Raw genomic sequence first — 11061 nt, 5'->3', positions numbered from 1 at the left:
ATAGAATATCATTGATGGTGTTCACAGCTTCCTCTCATGTGGACACATCTGCAAAGAACACAAAAAGCATAGCAAAAAAGAAAAATAGTCAGCAACAAAAAACAAAATACACACGACAGGAATAAGTTAAAAAAATGGCTCGGGAATTTAAAATAAAAAGAAAAGGAGTTGCACATACTAGGTGAAGCAAGAGCTGCAGAAGCAAGTTCCTCGAGGCTTGAATTATTCTCAAGGCTCGAAGCAACCTCAGCAATCAAAGTCAAAGGAATAACATGTGATTTAGCCGCATCAGATATTGGAGCATCAGTATTAACTTCTGAAGCTCCATCTTGATCACAAACATTTTTTCAGAACTGTTCGATTCATCATCAACTACAAAAAATGCAATTAAAAAGGAAGTTGAGTCCTAATCAACAATCCTACACTAAAAGGGGGTTCTACTATTGCATCAATATATAATACCCGGAAGTTCAATAGTACCTTACAAAGAAGTAAACACAATGAACAATTTACAATTTACCTACTAAATATAGAACAACCTACACCAGAGAGGGTACTACATATAAGATGAATGTCCAGAAGTTCAATAATATATAACAAAGCAGTAAAACAAATACTAAGAACAAAAGTTCAACCAAATTTCATTATAAACAAACAATAATTAAAAATAGAAGTTCAACTATGTGGCCCAAGCAAGTACACATAAAAAAAGATGTAGCATGAGCAAAAATACTATTTCATAGGCAAACTAAATATCAATACCATGAAAATGATCACAAAAAAATATACACTATAAAATATGAAACATGTGGGAAGTCCAACAACAGTTGGTGACATAATTCACCAGCAATTCATCAAATAAAAATTAAGCAACACTCTACTAACTAAAACTAGGTGTAAAATGCATACACATCAACTTTGCTAGAACTTCACACTTTTAAGAATGGGCAGTCCAACAAGACAACCAAGTGAAGATATGGGCAGACATATATAACAAAACTTCTACTTAAAATACAACATGAAACTACATTAAAGTACCTGGAGAAGGTTTTGAAGCCATGACAACACAACCCCCTTGATGAATGGTACTACAAACCCTAGAACAACCTACTAAAAACAGGGGATAGAATGCATATAGTTAGCAAGTAGAAAATCATACAACAAATACAAAAAGCAAATAAATCACCTAGGATGAATACAGAAGCACATCTAGGCAAGCACAACAGAAAAAGTATCCATAAACTAACTAGCATGTGACAGACACAATCTAGACTTACAAATCAACAACACTAAGACAATTAGATACATCAGATCCATCATCAACCATCACACCACACCCTCTCTTACATGCATCTGACTGCTGAAATCACCAAAGGGGAAATGGAATCCACTAAAGTCTGAAGGGAGAAATAGCACACACAAGCATCTCACATACAAATCTGACCACGGGGGAATGGAATTCACCCACCACACGCACAAGAACCCTACCTAATATCCAACCCAACCATCAGGACAAAGGGGAGGACGCGAATGCGAGAGCACAGAAGAAACAGAGGGCCCTCGTCAGATCTGGTGAACAATAAGAGCAAGGATTGGAAGGAGGGGCATTTGTACCTCTCCAAACGAACCCCGCACGCACAAATCAGGGGCGATTCTTCCACCCCCACGAAGCCACACGCGCCTTGCAACTGCGCAGCCAGTTGCCGCCCTCGCTTCAAAGCAGAAGGGTTGGGCAAGGGAGAGCGGGCTGGGCGAGGGAGAGCGGGGCGTGGGGGAGAAATAGGAGCGTCGCGGGCGCCGATTACTACACGCACGACCGTAGGGGACAGCGGCGGAGAAATCAGGGGAAGTTGGAGGCAGCAGAGCGAGAGAGAGAGAGAGAGAGAAGAGAGCGAGCGAGAGGGAGGGGGGTTTCTGACAGGTGGTGGCGAGGGAGACAGATACTTAATGCCTCTCTGTAGTGGGGTGTTGCAGCACCATGGTAATTACACTTTTACCCCCTAACAGCTAAAAAAGTAAATGCATCTATTGGTAAATAAATGCACCATTTGAATGCATCTATTTTTAAAAGTTAAGATCACATAACAAATCTGCTGGTATCCTACAAACAAAAAATTGATTGCAAGAAGAAAGGTCAAGTACTCTACCAAGGGAAGAAAAATACATACACAAATATGCATGTACAAAAACAAGAGAAAGAAGTTCAAAAAATAAAGAACAGAAGTTCAAGTACACTAATCAGAGAAGTAAAGGCATATGAATAAATAAACACTAAGAAACAAAAAGAAGAAGTTCAAGTACAAAAACAGATTAAGTCCATATCTAACTAAAATACACAACTTAAAAACAATATAGAAGTTCAAAATTCAAATACACACAAAGTACACATGCGGCTTGGCCTCGCGCTACCGCATTGCTGCGCGCTAGGTTTTGATAGGATGCAATGCGGTTATTCTGTTTTCACCCCCACCACATGTACCCCAGAGCCACACCCCTAAGATAGATAGTGGGGTCACGGATGTGACGGACATGCCTCCGCATGCGACAAGGCAACATGCCGCGTCGCCGCCAACTCCGGCTCGTTCCTGTCTCGGCCTCGCAGGGAGAGGGGAGGGGGGGGTCCCGACCCCCCTCCCCCCTACTCGGCCTCGTGCTACCACATTGCTGCGTGCAAGCTTTTGACAAGACGCAATGCGGTTATTATGTTTCCACCCCCATCGCATGCACCCTAGAGCCACACCCCTGAGATAGATAGTGGGGTCACGGATGTGACGGACTCGCCTCCACATGCAACAATGCGGCACGTCGCGTCGTCGCCTGCTCCGGCTTGTTCCTGTGTCGGCCTCGCAGGGGGAGGGGAGGGGGTCCCGACCCCTCTCCCCTCCTGCTCGGCCTCGCGCTACCGCATTGCTACGACAGGATGCAATGCGGTTATCAATGATTGAAAAAATACATCAAAAATTATCAACAATTATTGATGAAGTTCAAATTGTAAAAACACAGAAGTTCAGGGGTTTGAAAAAAAATCAAATGAACATGTAAAAAAATTAAACAGAAGCAAAAATATTGTAAGTTCAGGTTAAACACATACTGAAGTTCTACCACTCTTCGAAGTATGCAAACATGTTACAAAAAAATAACACACTAGTTCGATGTTTATATATAGAAAAAATATTTACAATTACTAATAAATAAATTTAATAGAAATCAAAATTTACTTCTATAAAAGAAATAACACATTAGTTTGATGTCTATTTAAAGAAATTGGAGACCTTTTCGTTCCATAAGTTAAGGGAAAACATATCTTGTTCCAAGTAGGAACATATATATAAGCAGGCAGCAGTAACAAGTGTAATTCACTCGTGATTCGGGATACTAGCTAAGAATATCTTGTAGAAGCTGCATTACCTTGAAAAGAGGGAAAAGCAGAAGTTTAGGTATGAACAATGTAGAAGTCCATTAGATGATCTAGATAATATAAACAAACGAATTCATCTGAAGCATTAAATCCTCTGCGCCTGATTAGAACACATCCACAACCCCTTGCAAATGATCTGGAACTCCTTTTCCACACCAAAAATGACAAGAGGGCAAATCTCAAAACCGCGAAAACACCCCGTGGAATAGCCGCGGGAGTGCTAACATCAAATCGCCAGAAATCAAAACCGTATGGACCATCCTGATTGAAATTGACGACGTAGTAAGCATTGAATTTCACTAAAGTACGCAAATCAGCGAGGAAACTTTACAGAAAACAAGAAATCATCAGAAGCGGAGGATGCATCTCGGGCGGATGAAGAACACGCCCGATTTCAAATTCGTTTGAAATAGCAAAAAATTGTGCAACAAAATCGTACCAAAACACAATCGCCATCATGCAAGAGCTTCGACAACACGCAAAGCAAGCATTAAACTCGCAATAGACACAAGTTCATCATCACACGAGACCAAATCCGCCAATGATTGTGATTCCTATTTAAATATGCAATTAGTTGCTAAAAAACGTGTGCACATTACACTTATATCACAAACAACACGATTGATCAGAAAAAATCGCGGTAGAAGGCACGATTACGAAGATAGCCCGAAGGTCGAGTTTATACAAGAAGAGTCCAGGTTGTGTAACTCAGGAAGTCCAGGTTGTGATCAGAATATTATTCTCATCCCGTGATCAGAATAGTGTTTATGTATATATATACAGCCGGTCTATTCTGCTAATATTAGCAGAATAACTATTCTTATAACACTTCTGCACTGCACGCTCAACGCAAGTGCACGCCATTGTTTGAAACAAGTGTGCTGCACTACTCACACGAGTGAACTTCCCATCGCAAAAAAACTGCACGCCGTGTTTTTCGGTACTGTTTTCACTCTACTTTTTAAATCGTTTATCTGAACGAGGCGTATAATATAACGTTGGAAAGCTACGGATTAGGCGCAACTTTGACATGTTAAACACTTTTCGAGATTCCTCGCAGTTTAAGAGCAGTTTTGAAAATGGTGCGACCCATAACGAGTGGCAGCGAGCATATTTTTGTGATTTTTCTAAACCGCTCATCGGAATAAAGCAAATGATACGCCGTTGTAAAGAAATCATCGAGGCGCATCTTTTTCGTATCTATTATTTTCTCTAATTCGTTACGGTTTAAGAGCAGTTTCAAATTTACTAAATCGCGGAATTATGTTTTTTTTGAAATTTTTGCAATTTTTGGTACAGTTTTCGCTCTAGTTTTTGAATAGTTTGTCGAAACGAGGCGTGTAATATGTCGTTGGAAAGCTTTGGACAAGGCGCAACTTCCATATGTTGAATTTTTTTTGAGATTTCTTACGGTTTTAAGTTAATTTGAAAATCATGCGGCGAACGACGAGTGACAACGACCATTTTTCGCGAAAACAAACCGCTGGTCGGAATGATTCAAACGATACGCCGTTGGAAAGATATCAACGAGGCGCAACTTTTTCATGTAGAACACTCTCTCTAATTCTTTACGGTTTAAGAGGAATTTCAAATTTACCGAAATGCGAACACTGTTTTTCGCAACACCCTAATCGACGTGCGTACTTCATCCGACTGAAAACCGCACTGCATCGGACGAAAACCGCACTGCATAAGACCGGTAAGAGAACTGCATGGTTTCTTTTTTGTGGGACGTAAATTTTTTAAGACGAGGAAGAAAACCGCACTGCTTTTAGACTGAAAACCGCACTGCATCAGGCAGTCAAGTGAACTTCATGAATTCTTTTGTCAGACGTAAAATTTCTCACCCGAGTTTTTTGTGAGTTTATTTTCTCTTTTTTTCAACAATTTTTATGAACGAGAGTGGACTGCAGAGACGAGGACAAATGAACCATGACATATGGCGAAGTGAACCTCATTGCTATCTTGTTGTTTCATTTATAAAAAAGCGCACTTTCATGTTGAGCGCAAGTGAACAGCATCACTCTTGAAAGTAAACCACATCCGAGGACCAAATGCACTGCAACATCAGGGGGAAAGTGAAGCACAACACGAGTCTAAGTGAACAGCATGATTTTTTTTCCTTTTTTCTAACTTTTTAAAATTGCATGAGGACTACATGATCGATGTTAGAGAACTACATTTTTGAGTCGGAGAAAATGAACCACAAGGCAAAAATAAAAGGAAGTTGACTTCTTGCAAGTTATTTTTTTCTAGAGCTGCATTTTTTCGCTTGTTTATTTTGTTCCAAACAAAAAGAACTGCATAGGACATAGGAGCGAACCTCTCAAAAAAATCTCCATATTAGGACAGACCAAGCCGCATTTTTTTTCACGGGGTGAACCTCTAAGGCCCACTTAACGAACTACATTGCTTTTTTTTCCTCACATGTGTGTATGGTGAAAAGAAAACTGAAATGAACTTCTTTGTACCAGGACAAATTGCAAAATTTAATCTGAAACAAAAATCAATATTACAATCCGGCTTTTTGGATAGAGCCTTTGTCATTGACTACCCATGACCACCGTTCGCAGCCACCGTGGCCAAACACCATGCCTCCAACTGCCCACCCGTGAGCCCAACTATCTAGTGATGCTTTGTGGGCAGGATGTACTAAACATTTGCTAGTAAACACCAAAGCAGTGACCAGCCAAACTGGTAGACTGCACCGTAAGCCACGACCAATCGAACCGCGCGCCCGCACGCCACCGGTGGATTCCTTCCATCTGTGGTATTGCCTGCTGTGGTTGCAGTCCACAAGCAATCAAAAATGAAAAACACAATTCGTCGCTAGACATACTAGCACCGGGAAATCAACTGTGCCACACCATGTACCAAGTCGCGAGTGAGGAGCTCACTGGAGAAAGCACTTGTTGCCACCCAAGAACTGCAACAATTCGCGCCGGCAAACTACAAGCGACTTGCCAATGCCCTCCTGGCTTCTGCTGGCGCCTGGAAAATCGAACAAGGGGAGCCAGCGAACAACACACAAAAAAAAGGTTGGGGGCATTGTTTAGGAACTGTAAGGGGGGCAAGATGGGCAAGGACTGCACTGCACGGCGAGGTGCACGGCGAGGTGCATTGCGATGACGAGGAAAGAAGTTGGCTAGAGGTATTCTCGATCGAGGCAACAAGTAGTGGCACCTGTGTGGCGATGAAGGTGGACGACGACTGATGGATCTTACGCACAGTAGGGGAGCCCGCGGTCCTTCTCTTTGCCGAACTGCAACACGTGCTCCACGGTGACCCCTGTCGCTGAGGACGCAGCCATGGCCCTGAACTCTTGGTTGAGCGGGGGGAGGTCTGAAGTGGTGGTGCATGATTTGGTCTCCAGAAGAAAACTGCACACCAACGACGCTGATGGTGATGCAGTTCATCGAGGAGGGAGGGAGCAGGAGTGATGCAGGGCTGTGAGGCAAGGTAGGGCCGCGACGGATCCGACCGAAGCGACCATCAGGAGGTCGGCGGCCGAGCCAGTAAGGTCACAGGTGGAGGAAAGGTCAGAGGTGAGGAATCGATTCAGGCACCAGTCGAACCACTCCTCCTCCTGCCGCCCACATGGAAGCCATAGAGCCCAGATCCGACTGAGTTGAGGCGGACCCAGGCTTTTAGCAGCAAGAGAGGTGGTGGGTGTGTCGTGGGTCATGATGGCGGGGACACCGAGATTTGGAGGTGGCTCTTGGGCGACGACATGTTTGTGATGCCGGCGAGCCACCAGGAGGCAGGGCCATGGCACGGCGGGGGTGGACCCAGGAGGAGGAGCACCACGGTGGCTGTTGCGGGGAGGCGACGGAGGCCAGGGCGACAGCGCGGGCAACCGGTTGCGAGCGTTGGCAGCTAGTTGGGTGCACCCGTTCGCAACGTCGCGCGGACCGGCATTAGGGCGGCGCGAAGGAGGTGGTGGAGGGAGGTGCCGCCCCAGCGTGGAGCTTGGCCAGTGCCTCGCGTCGGGGCTGGATCCCGATCTGGATCGAACCACGGGAGAGAGGAAGTAGAGGCGGTGGGGGTTACGTGGAGAAGGTGGGAGATGTGGTGGAGCGGGGATTCTGGCCGTGGGTGGGGATGCGGGGTTCCGGTGGAGAAGAAGGTGGGGGAGCGGGGGTTCGGGAGGAAGAAGGTGGGGATGAGCACCGAGCGGGGTGTTAGCAGAATAAGCCTGGTGTTAGTAGAATAAGACTCTTAAGGGTGTTATTGAGTCTTATTCTAATAACACCCTTAAGAGTCTTATTCCACATGCCTCAAAAACCGTAACCATGCACCCACACAAAGCGAGGTTCATGAAGCGTACTACATATGATGGTCCCCTTCCCCCTCTTTGACACATACTATATGCTCCTACTATAATACAACCCAAAAAGAATCCTCATCGATGGTGAAATTAATTAACCTCTCCCGAGTGGGATCATTAGTTTGGTAGCAAACTAAAATACTCTAATGGGATGGGGCGAATCGTAGTTAACCCTATTTTGAGTAAGATATGGAAACTAGATTGTCCTACAAAAGTATAAAAAAATTTATGGCGTACGCTACATGGTACAATCCCGTGCAGAGTTACGCTAGCTAATAGACATATGAAGGTTTCACCCATAAGCCCAACTTGTTCTGAGGGCTTAGAAGATACAAAACATATGCTTTTCCAATGTAGTAAAGCAAAGGAGGTATGGAGAAGGCTGGGTCTGGATGATATTATTGAAAAAGCTTGCGAGATTGGCCGTGCAGGAGAGACGGTGCTGGAGTACTTACTACTCCTACAGGACCAAGATTTGCGGATTTTGGGTAACCACAATGTGCGCGAGATGATTACTATTTCAGCTTGGTACCTATGGTGGGAAAGATGGAAGCTGGTACACAATGAGAAAACTCAAAATGTATCTCAGATTTCAATGGGGATTCTTGCCCTTACCACAAATTTTGTTAATGCAGCATCCCCCAAAGCGTCTGTGAAAAAGGAGAGTTGGTCCTGTCCTCCAAGAGGGTTTGTTAAACTTAACGTGGATGCTTCTTTTGATCATGATCTTCTTAGGGGTATGATGGGAGCGTTCCTTAGAGATGATAAAGGCAGGTTTATTGCTGGAGGGAATGAGAAAATTGATTTTTGTGCGGATGTGTTAATGGCAGAGGCTTTAGCACTCAAATTTGGCCTAATACTGGCGCAAAGGGCCAGATGCAATCGCCTTATCATAAACTCGGACAATATAGAGGTGATTGATTCAATGAATGATGGAGGGCAGTCGACGGGTGTGGCGGCAGCAATATTCGAGGATTGTTTTCATTATGCATGTGGTTTCATTATTGCTAGGTTTGAGCACCGTAATAGGGAAGCAAATAAAGTAGCTAACGAGCTTGCTAGATTAGCTAGATTTTCTTTGACCTCTAATTGGTTTGAGGAGCCTTTAAATGAAATTGTAATGATCCTCACAAAAGACGTACTACTTGTCACAAATGAATAGAGTGGGTTTTTTTCAAAAAAAAAACATCTCCGGATGTATTTCAAAGTGATGCATGCATGAATGATGGCCTCGTGGGCCCATAGACGAAAGCATCACACGTGAGTGTCCTAGCTAGGACGATAACCACCGCCTGCATGCATGTGGCGCAAAGAGATGTTGTGTGATGTTTGAATAGCCAATTTCACAATTTTGATGTGGCACGTGCCTCGGAAACCGAAAAGTTCCGACACTGAATGAGGTGTACTTGTTCACGGACGCGTACGTATAGTAATATATATAGAGAGAGAGGGAGAGAGAGAGAGTGGCACTATTCTAATCCCAGAATCAGAATAGTTATTTGGATCACGATGGCCCCTATAAGGGCGCGACATGAACTTCCCGAGAAAGACACCCAGGGAAAAACTCCACACCTCCTACCCCACCCACATCCCCCGATCGATCCCCACCACCAGCCCCCGATCGATCCGCCGCCCCTAACCGGCGACGCCCGCACCCCGCCGCCCCCACGCCGCCCGCACCCCGCCCCAACTGGCGCCGCCGGCCCCGCGCCACCCGCATCCCGTCCCAACAGGCGCCGCCGGCCCCGCGCCACCTGCACCCCGCCCCAAACGGCGCCGTCGGCCTCGCGCCGCCCGTACCTCCCCCAACCGGCGCCACTCGATCCCCGCCCCAACCGAGCCCGTCGCCGACGGCTGCCTCGCACCCTCGATGCTGGAGGACACCATGCGCCTCCGTCGGCCCTGCCACTACCTCCTCCTCCCGGTGATACTCCTGCATCGCCAGCGCGCTTGGATCCGGTGACGCCACCAACCACCGGAGCTAGGTGACGCCCCCGCCCCAGCCCCGCTCACACCCCGGTCACCTCTGTCGCCGGTACCCCACGCGCGTGAGTCTAGCCACCTCCCCCTATTTTCACGGATGACCCTTCCCTCTGTCCTCGGGCATGCCTGCTGCATCCCGACCAAGGTTGAGGGATATTTCCCTTTTTTTTGAAACAATTTGAGTTAGATGTATATACATGCTTCAGTTTGATGTGTGCATGCTCCTTTCTCTTCCTCACATCGATTGTGTCCCCATGGTCTCTCGGATGTGTTGCCTGCGATTTGCTCATGCACGCAGGCGACATGGACATGCTACTGCATATTGATATTGTTGCTGCTTACAAAAAATTTCTTAATTAAACTTAATTGTTTTTACTGATTGAACCGTGCAGGAGACGCTGCAGCGCGCAAGCCATTCACCTTCATCGCCCATGTCCGTCCAAGTACTGGTCACCATGCGCTCCTAGCCGAACTTCATGGGGTGCCCGTGGCGGCCTTCATTGCGTGCGTCCGCTTCGATCTTCATCCCCAGAGACGGTGCCTCAACCCCGGGTGGCTCCTTCCCCATCAGATTGCTCGGGGATCCAGCTCGTGGACCCCGTCTCCATTGTCTCAACTGGTGAGAAGTCCAAAGACAGCAGCGCGTGCAGGAATCGCTTCACCGACAATTCAATCCGGGGCACACCGTCGTAGTGGTAACTCACTGCTGGGCCAACAGCAGCCTAGTGCACCGCCTGCTGCTGCGCCAACAGCCGCCCATGAACCAGGGCCTCACCCCCTGCAACATCTCACTGACCTATGATACAAAGTGATGGTGTCGCTTTCATCCAATTGGTTTTTTCAGTCGACTAAGTGTTGGTCCATTAGTCTGATTAGTTCTTAAACTATTGTACTTTCTTGGATCTCGATGGTATTGACCAAGTGTGCAGTTTGTCGGAGTAGATGGTATTAAGATGTGCTCCATGTTGTGTACTACATCGAATGATTTGTCGTATATTCCCTGCATTTGCTATCTCACCAGCCGGCTAAAACTAATGCAAAGTGATGAGTACTATGTGTGCCTGTGCAGAACTATGTGTTTGTCCCTTGCTGGTCGCGGGTACCGGAGCATGGGGCTTCCTCTGCATCGTTGCTGCTCCTGAATGTTCTACATCCAAGTTTATTTCTTTTTTACAACAAGTTGCCTCCGCCTTGCAGGCCTTTTTCCTCTGAACTACTCCCTTTCCGCTCACATGTTTTCCATCTTAACCGTGTGAACCTAGAGCTTCCGTTAAACAAAAAGAAAACTGGTAATAGAGACAATAGTGTCTCGGTTTTGATAGGATAAAGACGT

General features: G+C 45.9%; 1 long non-coding RNA gene across 1 annotated transcript; it reads left to right on the top strand.

Moving 5' to 3' along the window:
- Nucleotides 1-9411: 9411 nt before the first annotated feature.
- LOC123157071 (uncharacterized) lies at nt 9412-10782 on the top strand. Its single transcript, XR_006478664.1, has 2 exons — nt 9412-9793; nt 10121-10782. It is a non-coding gene; the product is annotated as an uncharacterized lncRNA (long non-coding RNA).
- The last annotated feature ends 279 nt before the right edge of the window (nt 10783-11061 follow it).

The sequence above is a fragment of the Triticum aestivum genome, chromosome 7B (assembly GCF_018294505.1).
Source record: "Triticum aestivum cultivar Chinese Spring chromosome 7B, IWGSC CS RefSeq v2.1, whole genome shotgun sequence".
NCBI lineage: Eukaryota > Viridiplantae > Streptophyta > Magnoliopsida > Poales > Poaceae > Triticum > Triticum aestivum.
Note: the sequence above shows the minus strand (reverse complement) of the source record. Positions and strands in the feature narration are given on the sequence as shown.